Source organism: Zonotrichia albicollis, chromosome 2 (genome assembly GCF_047830755.1).
Source record: "Zonotrichia albicollis isolate bZonAlb1 chromosome 2, bZonAlb1.hap1, whole genome shotgun sequence".
Taxonomy (NCBI): domain Eukaryota; kingdom Metazoa; phylum Chordata; class Aves; order Passeriformes; family Passerellidae; genus Zonotrichia; species Zonotrichia albicollis.
The window spans coordinates 107,893,014-107,916,462 of record NC_133820.1 but is presented as its reverse complement, the minus strand read 5'-3'; the positions used below and the strand labels follow the sequence as shown (position 1 = coordinate 107,916,462).

At 38.7% G+C, this 23,449-nt stretch overlaps 1 protein-coding gene across 3 annotated transcripts in view; it reads left to right on the top strand.

Annotated features, from left to right (window-relative positions):
- The first annotated feature begins 977 nt into the window (after nucleotides 1-977).
- Nucleotides 978-23,449, top strand: part of NLGN4X (neuroligin 4 X-linked) — a 159,686-nt gene continuing 137,214 nt past the window's right edge. The window contains exon 1 of one of the 3 annotated variants that reach the window (XM_005487531.4): nucleotides 978-1,389. The gene's annotated coding sequence lies outside the window, so the exon portion shown is untranslated. Of the gene's footprint in view, nucleotides 1,390-2,112; nucleotides 2,132-23,449 lie in introns of those variants that run through there. The other 2 variants (XM_005487533.4, XM_074535978.1) reach the window with 2 other exon arrangements.

Genomic DNA, 23,449 nt, shown 5'->3' with positions numbered 1-23,449 from the left:
TCTAATACAACTCTTGTGGAAGGAAATCTCATAAAGGTATGAATATGATTTTGTTTCAAATGATGGCAAGATATTCAAGACCTCCTTATTTTGTTCTCTGCTCTGTCCTCAGTGAAATCAAGCAATGCTCACCTGTTCTTAATGTGAGGTCTTGCACTCTGGATGGTGCAAGTGCTGTTATTAAACTGGTTAAGTGAACATGCTGTAGAGTGAAACAAGGTGTACCTGTGGAGGCCTAAGAACATTTGCTACACCACCCTGCACCATCCTGGGAAAATATGGCAGAAATGAACCAGAGACCCTGTGTTGTAGCATGTGGCAACAACCACAGGGCCCCCACCTGACCATCACTTAGCTTAGTGGCTAGCTAACTAAAATATGAACATCAAATAACTGGTCTTATAAAAAAAAAAAAAGGGAAATCTGTTTAAAATGATTGGGCACAGGGCAAATGACTGCTTTGCTGTTTTGTTTTTGTTTTTTGTTTTTTGTTTTTTTTTTTTTTTTTTTTCTGGGAGGATGGGGAACAGGAACAAAATGCTTCATTGCTTGGTGTACAATTATACTGTCAGCTCCACGAAAACGCAGATGGGTGAGTATGGTAACAAGAGGCTGGCACTGTAGAAACTGCCACTGTAAAGGGTTAACAAAGACTGCACTTGCTGTACATGACCACGGAGCAGGGAGATCGGCAGTGTGAATTGTGTGATCCCCCCGAACACACACACACACAGGGATGGGGACACCTTCCCCGCTCGGTGTGCGCGGTGCCCACCTGTGCAGCCCGCGGTGCCCGGCGCGGCTCCGCGCGGGGATGCGCCGCTCCTCCGCGGGGGGCTGTGGATGGAGATGCGGTTTCTGTAGCGCTGGGCTGGCTGCGGGGAGCCATTGGCTGGCGGCTTTGTGAATTTCATTCAGTTTGGTCCAATAGCGGGAGGAGAGCGCCTGGTACAGCCTGGACCTCTCCCCCCCTCCTCTCTGCCCCCCCCCCCATCTCCCTCTCTCTCCCAGCTCGCCTTGCCTTGCAGATCAGTCTCTCCGCGGCTCGGTCTTTCTGCATAGGCAATCACAGCTCCTACTTGCAGACTCAACTCTCCCTCTCGCACTGATTGCAATGCATTTTCTGTCTGAATGTAGGTCGCTTACAACCGAGAACACGAGTTTCCTTCAAATCCACTGTTGTTGTCTTTCTTCTTGTTATTTTTAATTTTTCCCCCCTTTCGTGGTCGTTGCATTCCTTTGGAGAAGCCAATCGCTTTGGATTCCAAAAAGGGGAGCAGGAACCGTATGTGAATAATCCTGGCTGCATGATAGCCCGAGAGGATTTCCTGAAAGATTCTGGCTGTGTAAAAAAGACCCCTATGCTTCTTCAGCTATCCCAGTGTTAAGGTAGGAGTACCGGATTTGCAGTTTTGAGTGTTCATTTTTTTTTCCTATGTTTTTTTCTGTTCCCCCCCCTTTTTTTTTTTTTTTTTTTTCTCGGCGAGGGTGGGGGAAGAGAGGGAGAGGTGTTGCAGTTGGTACTCTGGCAAAGGGCGAGCAGTTTGCTGCAGTCGTCTGTGCTTTTACTTTTCCCATCATGATAAAGCGATACTTTCTTTTTGACATTTCCACCATCATACGCGATCTTCTTGTCACATATGCATATTTATGCAAATTTATTTCTTTTTTACCCACTTCGGTCTCGTCCCTTATATCTCCCTTGCACCATAATTTGTTTGGAGGCATTTTGCTGCAATCAGCTATTTGGAAAGGCTCTGAGGTTCTGTGTGAGATGTTTACAAAGTAGCTTTGCTTTACAGGGAAATAAACAGAAGAGTGTGGAAGAGAGGAGGGAAAAATATCTGCAGTACAGGCAGAGAAAGAAAGAGCGAAGCCACAGTTTCTTGCAAGCGCGAAGAGGGGCAGGAGCGGTACCTCATGCTCTGTGAGCCTGTGGTTTTCAGGAAACACAAAACCAACACGTAGGGTTTTGGCTAACCACTTTCCTTGCCACCACCACAGCCAGGAAAAAGCAAAAAGGGACAGGGACGGGGACGCGCGGGGGGGACAAGGGAGGCGGCTGCTCAGAGGAAATCTTGGATCTTCTGGGATTAAGCGGTTCACCCGCTTTCGCTTAAGCTATTCCGTGGTGGGTTGCCTTTCTTCCCCCTTCCCCCCATTCCCCCCACCCCCATTTCTTTTCTCCTTCTCCTCTCTTCCCTCTCTTCTTTTTCTTTCTTTATTTCCTTTCCGGGCACGGGTAAAATGCCCGCTTTTGTGATGGGCATGGGCTTCCGCACGTGATGGAGCGGGGACTGGCACTGGGGAGAGCCAGTGTGCGCGGACCGGTGGCGGGGGGGCGGGGGGGAAAGAAAAGGAGAAAAAAAGAGACAAGCACCGCCACCGCTCACCCCCCTACACGCACACTCCTCCCCAGCTCGGCAGTAAATCGGCTTCTCCGCAAAGCTGGGGCGGGGGCGGGTGAGGCGGGGGCTGGCGGCGCGAGGCGCCTCCGCGGCCGCCGCGCTTTGCCCCTTCCCCGCGGGAGAGGCCGCCGGCAGCCCCGCACCGCCCCGGGCAGCGGGGGCGGCCCCGCCGCAGCCGCCCTGACGGACGGGGCCCGAGCGGCCGCCGCTCCGCCCGCCCGCCCCCGCACGCATCTCGCGGGCGCGCAGGGTCGGGGCGGGCAGGGCGCGTCCCGCGCAGCCGCTGCGGAAGGGTGCGGGACGCGGGCAGCGGGCGCGGGTCGGGGCGGGTGTCCCGCCGTCGTGCCCGGAGCGGGGCTAAGAATAGATGGCGTCGCGGCCGGGAAACTTGGCCGGTTCGGGCGCGCGGCGTGGGCGGGGGGCAGAGAAGTTTGCGGGGGCCGCGGCGGCAGAGGCGGGGCGCGGCCGCCAGGTGGCGGTGCGGGCCCTTCCAGCCGCGCGCCCGCCGCCCCCCGCGCCGCAGCGCCGCGCGCCCCGCCGCGGGGCCGTCCCGCGCGCGCCGGGCCCGGGCCTGGGGGCGCTCCTGGGGCCGGGGCGGGCTCGGAACCCCCTGAAGGAGGCACCGCCCGGGCCCGGCCCGCGGCCCGCAGCGACCGGCGGCACCTGAGCCGCGGGTCGGGGTGCCCGTGCCCCGTGTCCGTCTGCAGCCGCCGGGGGCTGCTGCCCGCCGTGGGGATGGCCGAAACGCACGGCCGAGTTCGGATGTTTGGTACTGGGGGAGAAAGCAACGCCGCCACCAAAACCCAAAATATACCCCCCAAAACCACCCTTGAAAACATCCCTTTAGCCTGATGTTTGATCAGTTTTGAAAGCAAGCACTGATAAAATCCCAGTTTGGTTTTAAATTAATAACGTTAAGGACATATATGCATGTGTTTAGGAGATTAGAATTCAGAGCTTAATTGGAGGAATTTACAGTTACACCAAAATGGAAATCCCTGCTGTTCTTCTCTTCCTAAAACATAAATACATCTGCTAATGCAGATCTCGTGTATTAAAGGGTAATATTTTTTCCCCATATCATGTGGAAAAAAATTTTTGTTAGATATATAAATCCTCAGCACTAAAGAAATAAACTATTTGTCACCTTAAGGAGCAATTACTTCAACTAATTTCAATTCCTAGCTAAGAACACTGCTTTGCATTGTAAAAGTGAACCGGTTTAATACATCAAATGAACTCTGCATTTTATTTTCATTTTACTTACTTTATATCCTATATATTAATATCTGTGTAGGCTTCTGTATAGGTAGCCTTTATATGGATATGCATTAAGGCAGGAAATTCCAAGTATTTTTTGCTTATATTGCTGAGTAGAGGGTTGCATGCATTGTCTTATGAATCATATTCCAATGAATCATTAAGGTTTGAGAACCATTAAAATGTGTCACGCAGTTTCTGGTTACTCAAAACAGCAATGCCTATGGTGGCATGTAATTTTCTCAGAATAATAGAAAAAGAAATTTAATTTTGACATGATATTTATAATAATGAAATTATTAGTCTTTTGTATATAAATACTGCTATTATTACCCCTTCTCTCTTTTCTATTCATATGCCAGTGTATTGTATAGATCCAATTTTTTTTGGTGGGTGGTGTGCAAGTGCAACCTATTAAGCTGTACCAAATACTAAAACTGAAATTCACTTTGACATCCGAAACATCTTGGTCTTATATTCAATGAAAAATTTAAAAAAACAAATTCAAATTAGCTCTGAATTAGCTTGCATCTCAAGAGGAACAAGCTAATTCAGAGCTAATTTGAATTTTTTTTTTTAATTTTTCATTGAATGTAATAGCCCTCAGTTTTGATCTCTACTGGAATACATTCATATAGATAAGAAAATACATTCTCCTTCTGCATTTATGGAGGGAGTGATTACTCACCCACTATTGTTTTAAAATGCAGCGCTGTATCAATGTAGACTGTAAATTCAAAAATTCCCAATGTTTTTTTTCTTGATCAGCAAAGCAGAGTGATCAGTGTCATTTCTTTTAAAGTCATCACAATGCGAGCGAACAAAAGCAAGCCTCATAGCAGGAATGGAACAGGCCAACTGGATTAAATTAGGACAAGTGATAAAACTGGGAGGTTTACTGGAGATGCTGTGCTAGCCTGTATATTTTGTAATCTTCCAAATACTTTATCTTTAGCTAATCCCATGTTCTTGGGCGGATCATTCACCTGAAAATGTTTACATTTGATAAAAATGTCAATCCTAATAGCATCCTTCAGCTGAAGACCTGTCATGCAGAGATGAAGGCAAGAGGCAGAAAGAAAACCTATTTACTGAAGCTTTGTATTAAAAATAATATATAGAAACAAGGATCTGTTTGGCCTTTTTTTTTATTTTTTAAGAAAAGATTGATTCAAGCAGCACTCACTGATTGCTACATAGAGGTTTGCACGTTTGTTTTTGACAGGTTCTCAATACAGCCTCCTCTTGGCCTTTCAAGCACGCACACTGTTATTTGATGGCTGAATCACATAGTGTAAAGAACAGCTCCACCTGGGTAGGACAGGAATAAGCACCGTGCTATAACCAGCATATAATTTAGTCATTCTGTCGCTTGAAGACTTGTCATCAGGATTCAAGATCTCTTCTGCATGAGTAAATTGGTTAGTTTTGTGCACAGAATTACAAGGCTGGGGGTCTTTACAGTAATAAAAATATAATAAAATGTAAACAAAAGCTGCAAAAATCAATGTAAATATCTCATGTCCAGCTGCAGCTATCCTCTGTCACAGTTCAACTCAGGTACTCTCAAGAAATGTTTGTAAAGCATTTATGCTGTGAGCCATTTTGATCCTCACATCTGACAGGGTTATGTACTCGAATGTGTCACCTTTTAATAGTTCTCCACTTCTCATTGTATTTGTTTTACTAGTCCCCAGATTGGATTTGAAGGAAAAATAAAAAAGCACCAATAAAAAAACCCCAAACACCAATGAGAAAAAGCACTTTTCTGTCTAGTGAAGGAAGAGCAAGTAACAAGTTTTATTGGTAATACTCTTGGAGAAATTTTAGCAATGAGATAAGACCTGATGGTAATAAACTTTTCTCAACTTGGATATAAGGGTAGAGAATAGAAAACTGAAAGATATAATTTACAGAGTGTCGGCAGTGGTTGAATTTAAAAAGTTGAAGGCTATTCTGGAAACATTTCCAGCAGCTCATCCCTCTTTAAGCTCATCCCCCCATGTAAACAAATGGGGATGAATTTTGACATTAAAAATAAGCTGTATATGAAACAGGGTTACTTTGTGGCTTGCATGCATAGCTGATACAAGAGTCTGAATAGAAGCAGCCCCTGTAGAACACTGGCTTATCCTGTGAGATCTGCAATGGGGCTTTACCAGTGTCACAGCTAATTCAAACCGAATGCATTACCACATGCTGGAACAATCCCTTGCTAGGAATGCTCAGATTTGTACTGTAATAATCTAAAAATAAATTGTAGTCACTGATGTCACAATGTATGATTCTTTCAGCTGTCTTCTGCGCTGAGCCCACACACCACTCATTGTCATAGGATGTATTTCAGTAAGTGTGTACCACTGGCGAGCTTCAGTGGAGGGTTAAGATTTTCCATGCTTGTCTATCTTCTGTTATTTATGTGCTAACTAAGATTTGCAAATTGATGGGGAGGCTGAGGTACTCTTACTGACTCTGCAGTTACTGTTACAATTTCATATATAGTATGAATATAAGTAGAAATTTGTATTTACTTGTGTATGAATTTATTTTGAAATGAATTAGAAATACTTTTGAGATTTAGTTACACAGATCATTAAGACTAAGCCCCTTCAATGTTTCACCATAAAAGATGACACATGAAATAATACTGTCATGATTTGATGGTAGCAAACTTCCATCTAGCAGTATTTTTCAGATTTTCATCTGTTGAATGCAGCGTTCAAAATGAGATAAACCACTGCTTCTCTGTTCAGACAGTTCAGGGGGAAGACTTTTCCTTTGTACTCCAGCTGGAGGTAGTCATTGCCAATTAGGAGAGGTCTAGGACAGCCAGGAATGAAAGAGGACAATCATGAATAGGATTTCTGACCCAAAGTGTTAATTGAAGTGGTCTAATGGCTTGATTATTTTGAAAATTGCTGTTACTGTAGTGTCTGTGTGGGCTGCAGTCCCAGTACAGACCCAGAAGGAAGAGATTTTCAAGCTCTGTAGTAGGGTTGCTGTCAGGTTAATGGTCTTTCCAGGACTGACCGGTGATCTTAGTCAGTGCCATCATGTGGTGATCTCGTGATATTGTTGTCAGACATAGCTGGGTTAGTGATCAAGCTTCTTGAAGTGTTAACATCACTTTGGACCCTTAGGGAGAAGATATGCAGTTCAATGCCAACAAGTCTTTCAAAAATCTGTTTAGAGAAATAGCATGGAGAGGGCTCAAATAAATTAGTTATATTTTCTGAAACTGGGTTTCTTTTACAGTTTTAAACTCTGGTAGAAAGTAAATGAACAGACTTCAGTAAATCTCCCGCTTGGTACGTATTTTTGCTCCAAAACAAATTTTGCAGAAATTACCTCCAAATATCTATTTGTTCTATTCCAATAAACAATTACTACATTATGCATCACATTTTGACTTCTGATATAGAAAAGCCTTACTTCGTATCCATCCAAATGTTATAAAACCAGAACAAAGCTGATAGCCGCTTTGAAATAAAAGTATTTTGAAGCAAAACAGATTTCTATTGTTTATTCATATATCTTTGTTTTGTACTGATTTTTGTGGTACTGATTTTAGACTTATGTTTTGCATAAATCTTATGCTTGGAAGTAGCCATGCCAGTTTTTCTCCTCTTAAATAAAGTTTTTTGCAGACACTACAAAGAACTCTGCTATTAAAAAGAACAGGGGTTTACTCAACAATTATCAGTAGTTTAATTATACAACTAAGAATTCTTTCTCTGAAAATAAACAATCTTTTCTTCCTTCCAGCCTTTCTCTTTATTTCTTTACTTACTTTACTTCAACATATATGTAATTTATCACTTATATACTACTTATCCATGAAATACCTCTTCTTAGTACTTGTTCATATACAGAACAAATTACCTTGAAATTGTATAACAAATATGTTTATTCTTTGATATATGATTCTACCTTTTCTGATCTATTGTGTCTTCCAGACATATCTTTTCAAATAAAAAGAATTAATATATTCTTTATGCAGAACACCATATAAGACATATGCTCTCTAATGTACAGTACATTTTTACTCATTTTCTTACTGGACATAGCATAAACCATTAACATTAAAAGACCTTTGCCACGGGACCAAAATAAATGGACCATTGACAGATTAGTGTCATGCAATGAGGTCTGTTGGATTCAGTGTAAAGTTACCTGTTAAGTTCAAGAGGCTTTTGGTCAGATTTGAAAGAAAGTAGTAATTGAATAAAATGGTATGGAGTATTTCCATAGAGCTGGCAATATCATATATAATGCTTAAATTTTTTCTCACAACTTTCCATGAACTTCTGCTAATGAAGTTGCCTTCAAACCTTAGTTTGAAAAATAAAAGAAAGCATAGGCTATGAAAAATAATGCATCTTCCCTTCCTTGAAGAGCTTGTTATAAGCATGGATGATTATGCACATTAAAAGAGTATGCTAGATGATACAGGACCATGTTTTCTAAACTCATGTTTTATTGGTGACTGTGTTTATAAAGACAAATGGTTATACAGACTTGGTTCCATCTGTGATTTCTTTCTGAAGTTTCTTGTATTTGCTTGTCAAAGGAACTGGGCGTGTGTTAGATGGAGTATTCACATCCAGTCTGTACACCTTTCGATTCAGTTATCTCATTAGTTGTGGTGGTGCTCAAGTTCTTGCCAACTCTCCAAACTAGCATTTTAACACTGGTAAATAATTCTCCTGGATTATTGTTGCAATGTTTTTGGATCATAGATTTCAGTATTATTTTATAGGTGATTTGTGACAAAAAAGGGGGCAAAAATCCTCTCCTGGATATGTAAGAAGAGGTGAAGCCCATGTAAATCTTTGGTACATCTGCCATTGCAAAAAATCTCTGACATTTTTTAATTGGTAGGAATGTATCTGGGTTTCATGGGATGTCTTAGGCAAATAATGGAAAATTATAGCAACGACTAGAGGAAGTAGCTAGTGAGTTGGTGCTGTGTGAAATGTACCCTTCACCCAAGCTTTAGTGCAGAAGGTCCAATGCAGCACTTCAGGGAAGCATTCATCAATCAGTGTTTCTTCGCAGTCAGACACGTGGTCACTGATTGGTATTCTATAGTTTCCCAATCCAAATATATCTCTACCAATAATGTAATTTGTATTATGTCTGCCTCCTGCATTTTATATGATCTACATGAAAGCAAATATAAGTTCTCGGTACACAATGGCATGAGGGGAAGTAGAACTTCCTGCAAATTATACACAGCTGGACAGATGAGCTGTGGTGCCTGAGGCTGTGAATTTGTATTAACACAGCCAGCAGTAGGTCTGCTTCCTGAATTAGAAATGTTCAGTGTGTGTAGTTTTCAAATGTGCAGGTGGTGAATTTGGGGACAGATGATGTAGATCCAGTGGTTTTTACAGATTAAATAATAGCAGTTGGCATAACTGGAAATTAGTCATGGAGCTGGATAAGAGCTAGCATGTTAATTTCATGCTCATTGTGATAATATTTCATTTAGTTCAGGTACAAAAGTTACAATGCAGGTGGACTTACTGCTTAAATCTAAAGAGTCCAACACTTATTAAGAAAATACATTGCTTTGTTTAATCCTACATTTATTATGTCTTTCTTTTTGTCAAGATCTTGTAGTTAAGTGTGAATTACAGTTTTTTGAAGACAAATGCTTCTTGTTTCTATTGGTTTGATGTCATCTTTACAAAGAGATGTTTTGAATACCTCACATTAGGAATATAGAATGCAGGCCACCTGGCACTTATTTAAAAAAAAAAAAAAGTCAATTAGAAGAGCCAGTAAGCTTTTTATACTGTTGTACTGTGAAAGGCATGCTACACTGATTTATCTGCCCTGATCTGGTACAGGGGTGTGATGTTACTGAAACACAGGGGATTAATGGTGTAGTTAGCATGTGCCATTACTCTTACACCAAGTTGTTATGGTCATAGAGAGGCATTGAAGCAAAGCAAAGGTTCCTCTCTAGAAGAGTTAGCTGACCATCTCTTATGCTGTAGAGTAGCAAATACATATTTATCCTTGTAACTTTCTATCTGTATTTTCTTTTTCCTGTTAGCTTTGGAAATAAGATGTGCTAGTGAATTTTCCTCTTGTCCAAATCTGTCTTGTCTATAAAAGTTGTAGCTTGAGAAAACTGAAATTAGAGCATGTAATTAGAATATTTTATTTTCTCTTTCTTCTTTTTCTGCAAGTTTTAGTTGTTTTTGTTTGTTTTTCTTTAACTTTTTAATTTGCTTTCCCAGAGCCTGTGAAATGTTTTCCACTCATGACATAATAAAGGTGTAATACTGGTTCAATATGATGACCAATACCGTGGAAACTCCATTAAATCTTGGGTGTTTTGCATTAGCAGTTCTCTTATGCTGAGTTTGAGTGTCTTTTTGTGAAGGATTTCTTGTTCTGGCAATGAAAATTACATTAGCTATGTAGAAGCCACATTAGCAATGCTGTAGAAAGGACAGGAAATGGGAGCAGTTGTTATAGTGCCAATGTGTTGAATTCTCTTAGCTACTAAATACATAAGATTGGAAAGCTAAATAAGCTTTGCATTTTGTATATAAGGAAATGATCACTGGATAATAACACTTCACAGAAGCATCCTTCTGTGGTAGATTTCATTTTCTGTTTGCCCCTGGAGAATGGTCATTTGGTGAGGCTTAATACTTCATTGCTTCCTGAAACCAGTTAGAGCTAGTTTATTCAAGAGGAAACAAAATGTGTATATAGGAGAAGATACTGTTTGGAGCCTGAGACATCAATAAAGATGATGGAGAAATGGGAGTTCCATTTTGGGAGACAATTAATGGGTTTCTTAACAGCAGTAATAGCACTTGTAACACCACTTCTAGCTCTTAAGGCCTGAAAGCTAAGCATTAAGCATATTCATGTCTAAGATGAGGAGATTGCATATTCCAGTTCTTACTTTCTCTGTGAAAGATGAGCATGCTTCCTAAATGACCTAACCCCTCCCTCTCTTACTCATCATCCCCAGCATGTTGGGTTTTTTTTCCTTCTCTTGCCTATTTCTGCCTCAAGAGGCTCATCCTAGTCAGTCTGTTAACAAGCAGAGTTGCAGACAGATGACCGGTTTTAAAGGAAGGTTAACATGATCAACTTCCACAGAAAAAGAACATGATGGCACACAGGGGTAGTAGGCACACAAGAGCATAGAATGTATAGTAGTAGGAGGAGTGGCAGTTCACATACTGTGTTCTGGAGAAATTAAACCAGCAGGATATAAATCAAGTTGGATTTACAACAGGAGCTGATGCTTCAGAACATGAGGGTTTGATTTAGTTTGAGGGGGTACAATGTACCTTGACCTTACTGGTAAAGGTAAAAGTACAAGTATTAATATCATCATCCCTCTGTAGAAAACCAAATTGTACACTTTGAAATTGAGTCTGTTTTTTTTCTGAATAATATTTTAATATTTTTTGTCCTAATAAAGTATTTATATAAAGTAGGTATTGGTATAATCACTGAATATATTTTTAGTTAGGAATGTTTGCTTGTATGGTTTTTTTGTTTAAGCTGTCCAAAGAATCATGAAAAGTCATCTTTTTTGCTTCATGTCAAATACTTGGATTTTTGGAGTGTTGGATTGTTTTTTGAGGTTTTTTGCGGGAGGTTGGGGTGGGTTTGTTCGTTTTTAGGGGTTTTTTTTTTGTTGTTGGTGGTTTGGTTTTGGTTTTGGTTTTTTTTTTTTGTTTGTTTGGTTGGTGTTTTTTTTTTTTTGTCATTTAGTTTTGCAGCAAAGTGCATGAAGAACGTGAAGAAATTTACCTGGGATTATATAAAGGCAGGCTTAACAAACTGTGGGTTTTAATGGTTCTGTCACTGGTACATGGGGGTGAAGGAAAGAAAATTAGAGTAAAATGTGCCTTCATCCTACTCATGTACATCACTTAAAGATATTAATGTAATAGTTCAAAAAGACCATGCAGGTGCTGCTTTACCATTATTTTACATCTAGTTATATTCCATAGTTACAAAACTGTTTTTCTGTTCACATTTCAAAATAGAATTTATATACTTTTCTTAACTCAAAATTTGCTAAGAAATAAAGCAGACAGAAGAAAGCAATTTTTCTTCAGAGGTTGAAGACTGCTAGCCTTTCATGTTCTTAACAAGCAACCTTCCCCTATTTATATAAATGGACATATTGCACACAACAGCAATTTTGAGAGCAATTTTTCTTTGCTTGCTGTGAACTGTATAGTTAAAAGATTGCAAGCACGACTAAGATCTCATTAACACTGTTTTTGCATTGGTTTATACCGTTGCCTTCAATGACACTGTGCCTAATATCTGAGTGTCTGGAAGTATTTGGTGTTTAAAAAAGGATAGTCCGGTTCCAGGATTTCCCCCTCTTTTTGCAGCTAATATCCCATCATTTAATGTATTGATTTGGAAGAGGACTCTTTTCAGCTAAGAAGGACTTGTTCTTTGTGGAGTAAATTGTTTACCAGCCAGTTATATGTGTTTGCCTTAGCGAATCTGAGTGAAATGGTCCATCACAAATTCATGTAACTGCATTAACCTTCTTGACATTGTGACTCTGAAAAGCTAAGATGAGGATAGAGGTGAATGACAGGAAGTGGTGGAAATGAACATGATGCACATTTTACTGAATAGGCTTAGAAGTTAAGTGGTTTTTAGAGATAAATTTATCTTTTAAATTTATTTGTCCCATTTAGATGATTCTTGTTAAACAGGAAGAGTATGTTTTATCAGAGTTTTAGTTCTTAATCCACACTAATTTTTAGTATGTACTCAGATTTTATATTTAGACAGGCAGAAGTTGCAGGTACAGATGGGAGAAAATAGATTGAAAAAACTTAATCACAACATTTTTTATTACTTTACACCAATTTCTTTTTTCGCTCTGACATGTACTAGGACTGATTATTTATAGTACAAACTTTCTATGAATAAATAAGCACTGAATTTTCTATAAGAAGATATCTCAGACTAGAAATAGTTTTCTAGAGAAGATTAATAAAAATATGCCTGAGGAACTCAACTTTCTAGAACAATATATTGCCTTTATTTGCAAAACCAAAGAAAATATTCCACCAAAAAAAAAGGATGAAGAATATAGATTTTGCTAGATTGTTACATGTTGTCTAGTCTTTCAAATATCTTGAGAATAGTTTGGGGAAGGGAGAAAAGAAACAAAGGAATGAAGTTTTGATATATTTTTGTTTCTTTTTTCTTTCTTTGTTTAGATTTTATTTGGGTAATGTACTGCATAAGGAAAAATGGATTTCAGATATCTAGACTGATAACCCGCAACACTGCTCAATCTTACTTCAGAAATACATAAAATGGCCACTTTAGGGAAGGAGAGGAGAAGGTGAAGATTTGCATGTAGCCCAAATACAGAATCAGAATATAGCTCTGGCACTCAGACTGGGAAATGCTTCTGGGTTCTCTGACCTGCATCTTACGGAAGTCGTGCTAAGAATCACTCTTGCTTATGCATCATGATTTTTGAAAGGAGTAAGTTCATGGAATGCCATGATATGGCATGTACAGAACAACCAGGGGATCAGACACAGCCAGGATGGGTTTAGGAAATGTAAGTCCTGACAAATGTGGTCTTCTTTGATGACCAAGTTACCTGCCTAGTGGATGAAGGAAATGCTGTTGTCTGCCTGGATTTCAGTAAAGCCTTTGACACCGTCTCCCCCAGCATTCTCCCAGAGAAACTGGCAGCCCATGTCTTGGCCAGGTGCGCTTTTGGCTGGATTTTAAAATGGCTGAATGACTGGGTCCAGAGAGTGGTGGTGGATGGAGTTACACTGAGCTGTCAGCTGGCCACACGTGATGTTCCCGAGGGCTCAGTGTTGGGGCCAGTCCTATTTCATATTTTTATCAATGATCAAGTGCATTCTCAGAAGTTTGCAGAGGACAGCAGGTTGTGTGGGGGTTTTGATCTGCTGGAGGCTATGTAGGAAGGCTCTGCAAAAGGATCTGGACAGCAGGACCATGTATGGGGCAAGGCCAACTGCATGAGGTGCAGTAAGATGAAGTTCTGCATCCTGCGCTTCAGTCACAACAACCCCATGTAGGGTTTCGGCCCGGAAAAATAGTAAAGAATTTTCATTCTAGATTTTCATATGTATTGTTACACAAAGGGTGTTTGTTTTGATTGAAGTATGGTAATTTTATGTTCAAGTGTTGGGTGTCTATGTACTGCATATGTAGACTTACTGTAAAGTAAGTCTACAAAACAAAAGGTAAGGAAAGCTGAAGCTGGAGGGTGGACAAAAGAGGGACCACTCTGACTGTAGTGATGGTTTTTCCCACAAGTACCTACCATACAACACTATTGGGATTTGCAGTTGCAGGGCTGTCATAATAACACAAGGCCTAAAGTATGAGAACATGAAGGGAAAAAGAAAAATTATGTTATGGAGGGCTCAGGAAAACACTGCTTCAGTGGCTTAGATGATAGCTTGCAGGGCTGTGAATTGCAGACCCTTGACATTACTGAGGTTGAGATACTAATTTACTCAAGGCAAAACATGATTTAACAGCATTCATGAATGAAAAATTTGTATTGGATCACTTAAACTTAACATCAGAGATATAAAAATTAGGATCATGTAGGCATAACTTAGGCTTTTGCCTGGATACTCTCTTTTTCTCAAAAAGGAAGACTATAGAGAATTCTAAGGGTATTTTTGTCTTTACCTTGCTTTTGGTAAAGAAATAGTGTACCAGTAAATACATTTTTGAACTATATAGTGATCTTTTACAATAAAATCCCTTAATTTACTTTATGTTCTACTGTATTCATCAAAATGGAGCAAGTGCTTTTTTGTATGCTGTTTGTAAGTACTAGGTGACTTTGTATCCCTTTATAACTTCTATTATTTCATAATGGATCCTTTGGAAGGAAGGATGTCCTCTCTTCCTAAGACTACATCATTTATCAAACAGTAATTGCCATGGTACATTTAGATGTACTATGACTTTGTAAATCATCACAAGAATTGCCTGATATCCACATTACCCAATGCCTCAAGGTATTCCAAAATACAAAATCTAGCCACAGGCATTAACAACACACACAGTGATTGCTGTCATATTTTGGTGCTGTTCCCAGAAATGCCACATTCAGAAGGTTGTACTTCGAGAAATGATGCTGCATAATCAGATGGCTAAATTCATTAGAAGCTGAGGTACCACAACAGGGAGTACAATGTTGTCTTTGATGATTTTGGCTTTTGTGGTGGCAAACAGCAATATCCAAAGAATTTCTTGATCTGCTTACCAACTGATTCAGTCTTTCAAGCTATTCCCAAAAACTGGCTTTTTTTTTTTTATCGCATTTTTTAGCTTAGCTTCAGTTTTCTTTCTCAAGAAAGCATTGAAAAAATGTAGAAGTTCCTCAATAGTCCAGGCAACTGCTCTGGACAATGAGATCAGTTGTTCAGTGGCTAGATGTCAGGCTTATTATTTTTAGGATTTGGCTGATACAAACTGAAGCAGCTGAGAAATTGTGACTGTTAATTCTGGACTGTTTGCTGTAAGAAATAGGGAAAAACCCACAACCACCACCTCCCTCCTCCCCTCCACCCCAAAGAAAGAACCAACAAAACCCCTTCTTTTACCTTATGCCTAACTCATTAAGGGTTGATGAAAAATCCTTACAGGATTGCTACTCAGTTTCCCAGTGTGAACTGTATATGTTCAGTAAGGCCATGTTTAAAGTTTTTTGTCAAGTGTCTACTGAATATATTGCACAAACTAGAACTAGAGGGGAATGCATTTCAGTTTTAGTCCACATGTTTGAGATAATCAATTCATGCTCATATGTGCTGAGCTTTATGACAAAAATTTCATGCTTTTTTTCTACAGCTGGTTCAATGAAGACAACTTTGGTGCGGCACCAACAACCTCTGGATTTCAGTGATTTTCCTACTAGTAGATGAGCATTTTTCTCTCAAAGATATCTTTATCAGATCAGTGAGGACTCTATCTGTCTGCAGAGCTCTTTCCTTCTTGCTAGCATGTACTACTAGTTTAGCTCAGATGCCACTGCTAACCATAGCTTTTAAATCTCTTGGAAATGGTGTGGATTTTGGTTTTCACTATGAAAAAATATGGCTAAAGTTATTTGTTACTCATCCTTCAATCTAGATACTTTCAGATGCTGACCAGATTAAGTGTCTAGTAGGATTATCAAAAGTATATGCATAAGATTTTTCTGATGTTTTTAAGGAAAGGCCTTTCTTGAGTCCCTGTGGGTTGGTTCATTCTGCATACCAGAAATTTGTTTTCAAATGAAGATAGTCATGTGCAAATTAGTTATTTTAGCTGCTTGATGCAATTTATGGGATTAATTAAGAATTTTGGGATGCAATTGACCTTTTTTAAGGTTTTCTTCAGAATGAGATTAAGCACTTGCGATTAATGAATAAAAGAATTTGATTGGGTGAAACTGGATCTTGGTCAGTTTACATTGTTTCAAAGACTGTAAGCTGTTGCCTTTCCTGTTCTGAGGCCTATCTCCGACACCCATTTTATTGGTGAAGAGAAGGTCCCTTACAGTTTATTCCTTTATTATTATTTCTGTTTATGTAAAGTTACAGGTCGTGTTTTAAGATAGAGGACTTCTCTTTTCCTGGCTTACCGTTCTTGGCATTTGAATACCTGTGTCATTCTCAAACACATTTTCCTTACAAAGCTGTGGGATTGTTGGATGTCTGTTATGCTTGAGTGCCATTGATAGTCTAGAATCTAGCCTTAATTTTAGGTTATTACTGCACCTATCAGAGGCCTGAATCATTAGACTGTATTCCTTTCTGAACTTTTGCATGCCAGCACATTTGTCAGGTTTTCGTGGGTTATTGGTATCAAGAAATTTCATTCTTCGATCTAACACTGTCATTCAGTGGTTTTAGTTTTACATAAAAAATATCAACTACTCCGTTTTGATGTATGCAAATTGTTATGTATGAAAGAAATATAGTATTTTATATGCTGATTACCTCCAAGTACATTCTGTGTGAGACATCCTTTTGAAGAAATGTGTGGAGGAGTTTTACAGGATTTTCAATTATTCTGAATGTAAAAAGGGTGAAAAAATACAAGGGGTATAGCATCTATTTGAAATAATTATACTAGATCTGTTTTACTGTGGTTGAGTTTAAGGACTCAGACTGTCATCTCTTATTCCTTTGGATGTTTTGATAAGCAGAAAACAGTGGAGATGTGGCTGATTTTTTTTGAAGTGGTGAAATGCAATGTAGAATATTTACAATTTAGAGGACAAAGCTCACAATATAATCACTGGAAGTTTCATATTATTTCAGAAGGAAAATTTCCACGTGTTGCCTGCTTTAATGTATTTAACACAAAACATAAAATTTAAACTTCCAAAAGCAGCAACAAAACCAGCAGCTCTCATTTCTAGCTAACACTGAATATTTGAAATCCCCCACTTTTTTTGGAATTACGAATTCCAGTATGAAAATCTGGAAGCAGGAGGCTAGCTTCATTATTTGCAATAATAGCTGAGCACATGATGTTATTCTAATGGCAAATAATTCTGTTTTAATATATTACTGAAGTATGCCAGTGACAGGAATAGCTAATATAGTGGTTGCTGCAGCACAGGTCTCTCCATTCAGCAGCAACTTTTAATATTTCTCTCATGAAAAAAGCTAAAGGATCAGAAATATATGGATTTTTTTTTAATTGAAACTCATGTTAAAAAAAATTTTAAAATGAAAAATTTTCAGGTTCTAGTGAAAATATAATTTGTGCATGCGTATGGTAATGTATTCTTCAACTCATTTCAATAATTTCAATGTTTGGTGCTTTTTAATGTCTTACTAAAGACTGTATGTGTTCACTTGATAATCTTGATGACCTTAATGTAGACCTTTTTTAAAATGAGTGATTTTAAAAAAAATGAAACGAATGCATACTCAAATTCTTTTAAAAATTAAAGACAGATCATCTGTAATGGTTCTTTTACTGTGAACAACTCTCACTTGAATGCTCTCCAGGGGAGGTTTTTTTTGAGGGCATACATTGCAGGTGGGTTCTTGAGTGAAATACTAGCGTTTTTTCATGCACCAGTAATCAGATAGTGATAATCTCTGTTCACAGTTGGAAATGCTTACATGGCAAGAATCTGATTTCAAAAGCTTATGAGCTGTGTTTTCTACAAAGATATTTTTTTCTTGATATCTTAAGTTCATTTCCAACTCCTGAGAATATTATTAAAAAAAATAAACAATGCAAAGTTAAAAACTTCTGTAAGTGTTAAGAGCTATTAAAAGCAACAAGCATTTCCTCTGATATCCTCTTGTTTTCTGAGGAAATATAAAAATTGAATTTTAAACTAAAATCAGATGATGACTACAACACAACAGGTATTTATCACTTAGCTATCTATGAGTCTCAATTGCATTTTAGACATGTGAATAAAGGAAAAAGAGTAAGAAAGAACTGTAAACTGCAATGCTTTTAAGTGTGTGCAATTCAAATTATATATTACTGAAAGATTTAGTTTATTTGTAGAAACTTGAAATTGTTACTTACATTCGGAATACCTTTGTTAGCATATTTCCAATCTGTGGTTGGAAAATTTTTTATAGATTAGGGAATTACTTGTTGAAAAATAACATTCACAGCATTCAGAGTTTGCAGTATTAGAAAAAGCCAAGGATTTTATTGCTGCATGTGTTTGTTACCAAAGGGGTCTTTTGAGCTATTTTTCAAAACTTTTGGTGATCAGGCCACTTAGGTGCCTGGTGTGAGCTTGCACTTTGTCATTATCCTTCCAACTTCTAATTTCCACACGTGTGTTTCAGGAGTCCGTGTGTACTCAGATGGATATTTCTACAAATACTTTAAAGCACTGTGCAACATCTCCAAGTTGCTGGATCAGTACACATCCTGACAGTGGCATGGCAGTGCTGTTCAGCCCTCCAGAGGCTGGTGCTTGCTCAGGCAGAAAGTCCTCTGAGACCTGAACCGTGGTCTTTGCAGAGCACTACAACGTACCAGTTTGGTCAGAGTTCAGTTTGGTCAGAGTTAGCTTTGTTTCACTGTGAGACTCAGGGTATATCAGCACTTCCTAGAGCTTTTTGAGGTAAAATTTGTCTCTTGGTTTGCAAAGTGACAGCATTTTTGTTTGTGGAAGAGACTTTTAAAATATGTTTCTCTTTAATGCTCTGCTTGAGACCTTGTGATAGTTATTGCTGTCAAAAACATGATCTTATGTGTGATTTATAATTTTCCAGTAGCAGCTACCAGCTATTGTGAGAATTTCCTCCCAAAATTATGCGTCCAATAGACTGCAGTCAAGTATGAGACAGCAAGTATGAGACTTGGATACGTGGACTGACTTCTTCAGTTTACTGATCTCATGAGAACTTTTATTGACTTCAAAGGGCTCTGGATCAATCTCTTAGTTTTTACTCAAAGCAACTGTAGTCTTTCTTCAATTTTTAGCAGTGAAATAGTAAAAGGCCAACATATTCATAACTCATTCACTCATGAATATCTTTATTCTTCCAAGTAACAGCAGGGTAGAGAAAAGCAATTGACTTCTCAACCAGACAAATGGAAAGAGTAGAGATATTGTACTCATGACAGTCATAAATTTGGGGTTGTTATGACCTGTAATCAACAGCATATGATGTAACCTATTGCTATTGCAGGCAGGAGATCTAAAGATGACTGACAGCCTAGAGCAAGTAAGATCTAGCTGAAAACAGAATGTTCTAAATACAGAATAATGACTCTATATATAGCCCTACAGTGAGAGAAATCTTTTCATTTCTCCTTCTGATGGGAGACAAGAGAGGATTTATTTGACTTTTGGGAAACTTTAGAATCTTCAGCAGATATTCTGAGACACTGGAAATATTTTGGGCAACTTACTCAGTTCATGTAATGGAGTTTAAATAAATTTACCAACATGCTGATTTCCTGCTTTGGGGAAATGTGAGGGTTCTTAGTATTATTGTGTTTGTTATTTGCTTGTTCAAGTAATTATTCTACACTGTCCACTGCTAATTTTACATGATTCTAAATACAATAGATTCAGTTAGAACATGGAGTGGTTGATTAGCTGAGGATTGAGATAATCCATTGTCATGCGTTAATGCTTCCCTTGTGGGTATTCCAGTGACCTCTCATAACTCTTAACCTTTATCTAACATTTGGTACATGGTTCATTCAGCACAATAAAACTCTAATGAATGATTAGGTTGTAATTAATGTATTTAACTTCTTTCATTTGACTGAATTCTTAGTAGAAGCATTAAACAAGCTGCATTTGTTTCACAAATGTCTTTTGAATGCCTTAATCAAAAGTATTAAGGGCCACAGTCTCACCTTTTATATATGTTTAGACTTTGGTTTTCTGTTGATTTTTTTTCCTGTGGTCTTCACAAACTATTTGAAATTACAGGAAAAGGAAAAAAAAAAACAAAACTCTTACAATACCAGATACATTTACCACTCCTTATGTAAAACACCTTAATCAAAGTTTCAAGACTCAATATGGTGCATTGCTGCTTGAGCTACAGGACTTCACAGCATTCAGCTGACAGTAAAGTAATCTTGTAGTGAAGAGGAAGGTTGTACTGCAGGCACCATGCCCCAGTTGTAGAGGGAGCTTAGTTTAGTTTTCTGTCCTGAAAAATCCATTTCAACCTGTGTCACTGCCTCATGCTTCTAGAGATCAGGAATTGGGTTGATCATGAGGTTCCTCTCAAGACAGGATCCTTCTCTTGTAGGCTTCTCATGCACTCCCAACATACTAGTAGTGCTGGTAGTGGCTGCCACCATTGCTGTTCTGTCACATTTTATCCCTAAAAAAGAAAACACATTTTAAAATAGTTGCTTTTTTTTTAATATACATTGCTTTTGGCAAACTGCCAAAACTTCCTTGAGAAGGGAAAACTGATAGTTTCAAGTGCAGCCTGGATAACCAGAACTGAATTTAATTAGCGGAAGAAAGATTTCCAGTGAAAGACTTTCCTCCTCTTTGGATTTAAGGGAAGACGAATTGGAACCTTAGATGTAAGTTCTCTGCAATTTTTTCTTGTTGCTCTTTATTACCAAAGTAAACTCTGTCTGTATTTAGACTGTGAACCTGGGGCAGGATATGAAACAATTGGGGCAGACTCAGCTGAAGACCCAGGTTGAGCCATGATCTGGAACAGCTCAGTAGTTACTTTCACACTTCTCTTTCTGTTTACCCCTACTTAGAGTTATTTTATCTGTTGAAAAGGAACCCCACATACACAAAAAGGGAGATAATTGTATTTTTATTAGGAGGCCTTGTGATGTTGACAACTGTGGGAATGAAGGTGATAGAACAATTATGTTGCATGCCCAGAGGGGCTTTCGTAAACACCATGTGCAATTTTTGTGGGTCTCATATGTGTTGCTTGCTCACAAGATTGTGGTTGCCAAATAGAAACTTAAGTATTTTTTCTCTTCTTGTCAGAGAGGCTAGAAGAAGTGTAAGGGTGCCTACATCCCATTTCAAATAATTTTGGTTTTTGTGGAAGAAGATGGAGTTGTTTCTTTTCTGTTGTTCAGACTCTGTGGCTTTCCATTGATAGGCAGGTGATTCTGTATGATCAGGAAAGACTAAAAATTTCTTCCCCTGTCTCTTGAGGACAGGACAGCACCTGGGACTATAGAACTATAGCAATCCTTGTTCTACCTGACTTGAATCAGGTTTTTGCTCAGTTTTCACAAAAGATATTCACTTGAGATGTCAGAGATTATAGTTCAAGCTGTTCTTTAGTTGCTAATATTAAATGACGCTGCTCTGTAAGGAGCAATAATGATTTGAGTAATTGATGAAGTGAATCACTGGCATGAATTAGACATAACCAAACACTGAACATCTGCTATAACCTTTGCAACTGGAGCCTAGCTTGAGTCAGTCATGTTGGTGGCCTATTCCATCTTGAAAAACATATTTGTATTTATGGAAGAACAGAATAACTGACTGAGGTTTGAAGGGACTTTTGGAGATCATTTTTTGAAATCCTACGCTCAAGCAGAGACACCTGCAGCTGCATGTCCAGGACTGTGTCCAGACAATGTTTGAATATCTCCAAGGAGGGGGGTCCTACAAGCTCTCAGAATTACCTGTGCCAGTGTTTGATCACCCTCATAACTGAAAAGCATTGTCTGCTATTCAGAGGAAAATTCCTGTGTTTGTTTGTGCTCCTTGCTTCTGGTCCTGTGTCTGAGCACCATTCAACACCTGAAATTTTGAACTGAGAATATATGAGGTTTATAGAGAAATCTGTTTAATCAATATTTGAATTCTTCTAATCACACTCATTGTTTTAAAACAATCATCTTATCAGACTGCTGTTGTACTTCGGGTTTGTTTCTCTCTACTCCCCAGCTTCATCACAAGTTGCTTCTTGTGAAAATACTGTTCATTATTTTTCTAAATATAATAGATCAATCATTCATCACCAATCATTTTGAGACTAGTAAGGAGGTTGTAAAAACACATTTATTGCAGCTTAAATTGTGTGGGTTTTAGTCCATAGGTCAGTGTAGAATGTGGTTGTGTCTGCCTCCAGCTTGTGATCATAATCTCTATAAAGATAAATACTGCTTAGAATAAACAAATTAAGTACCTTCTGGAAGGAGAAGGGACAGTAACAGGGAAGGAGATATAATATCAAAGTAAACAAAAGGTAAAGGTCTAAATTATCTAAAACTGTAGTCCAGCTATGACATTTCTATGCAATCATTGTGGTTTGGACATTTATTTTTGCCTGGTGATTTAATGCAAATTGCAGAATGATTGAACCTCTTTTTTCTTTCTTTATATAATGCTTTCTACTAGGAAGATAGCAATTCTTACTTTATTTCATTTGTGATTGCTAACTTTTAAGACATATTCTTATGTTAAAAATTCAGGTAGGTAATCTCAAAGTTTATCAAGGTTTGTAAAGGGAGTTACCATCACTCATTTTAATAAAAAAATATACTTAGATAAAATGTTGAACTTCTGGATGCAGAAGACCATTTCCTAAGGGAGCTGAAACCAAAGTAGTGAACTTTACACTGACAGCTAGCAACAAATGTTGTAAGCATTACCTCCTAAGGAAGTATATATATACCCTCTTTCTACCTCTAACAACAGATTTACCTACCAGTTAATCCATCTGAGAGGCAGTACCTCTGTGGCAGGCATAAGTGTTGAGAAGGTGGCTAAATCGTGTAAAAAAAAAGTGAAGATAGGTTATAATAAAAAATGAAAGCTTTCTCTAGGGAAGAGGAATAGAGACAAGAGTAAGACTCAGGTCTTTGTGGAGTCTGTAATTTTGAGTACTTGGAGTTAAGGAATTTAATGCTTAGATGTATTCCAAAAGTGATAGTCTGGGCAGAGAAACAAGAAATAGAGGAATGTTATAAAAATTGGTGGTAACTAGTTTCCTTTCTTAAGAGACTGTTTGAGTTTATTCTGTTGCAGTATTTGGTGTGGATTTATCTTTATGTGTTTTTTCAATCCACATAGTTGTCATGATGGTGACTGGGGAAAGATATTATGGGCTTAGAAGATGCAGATTTTGGTGATTATGTTATGGATGGAATGATGACTGCTGGAAGAAGGATATGCTCCTCATTTGTGTGTCATCATGAGTCCCATCACTGCTGGGATTTTTTGCTATGTGAACGTTTCATTCACATTGCTAACATTGTGTCATGGCATCACAGGGTGCAGAAATGTCAGAGGCTCTGCATGGGGAGCA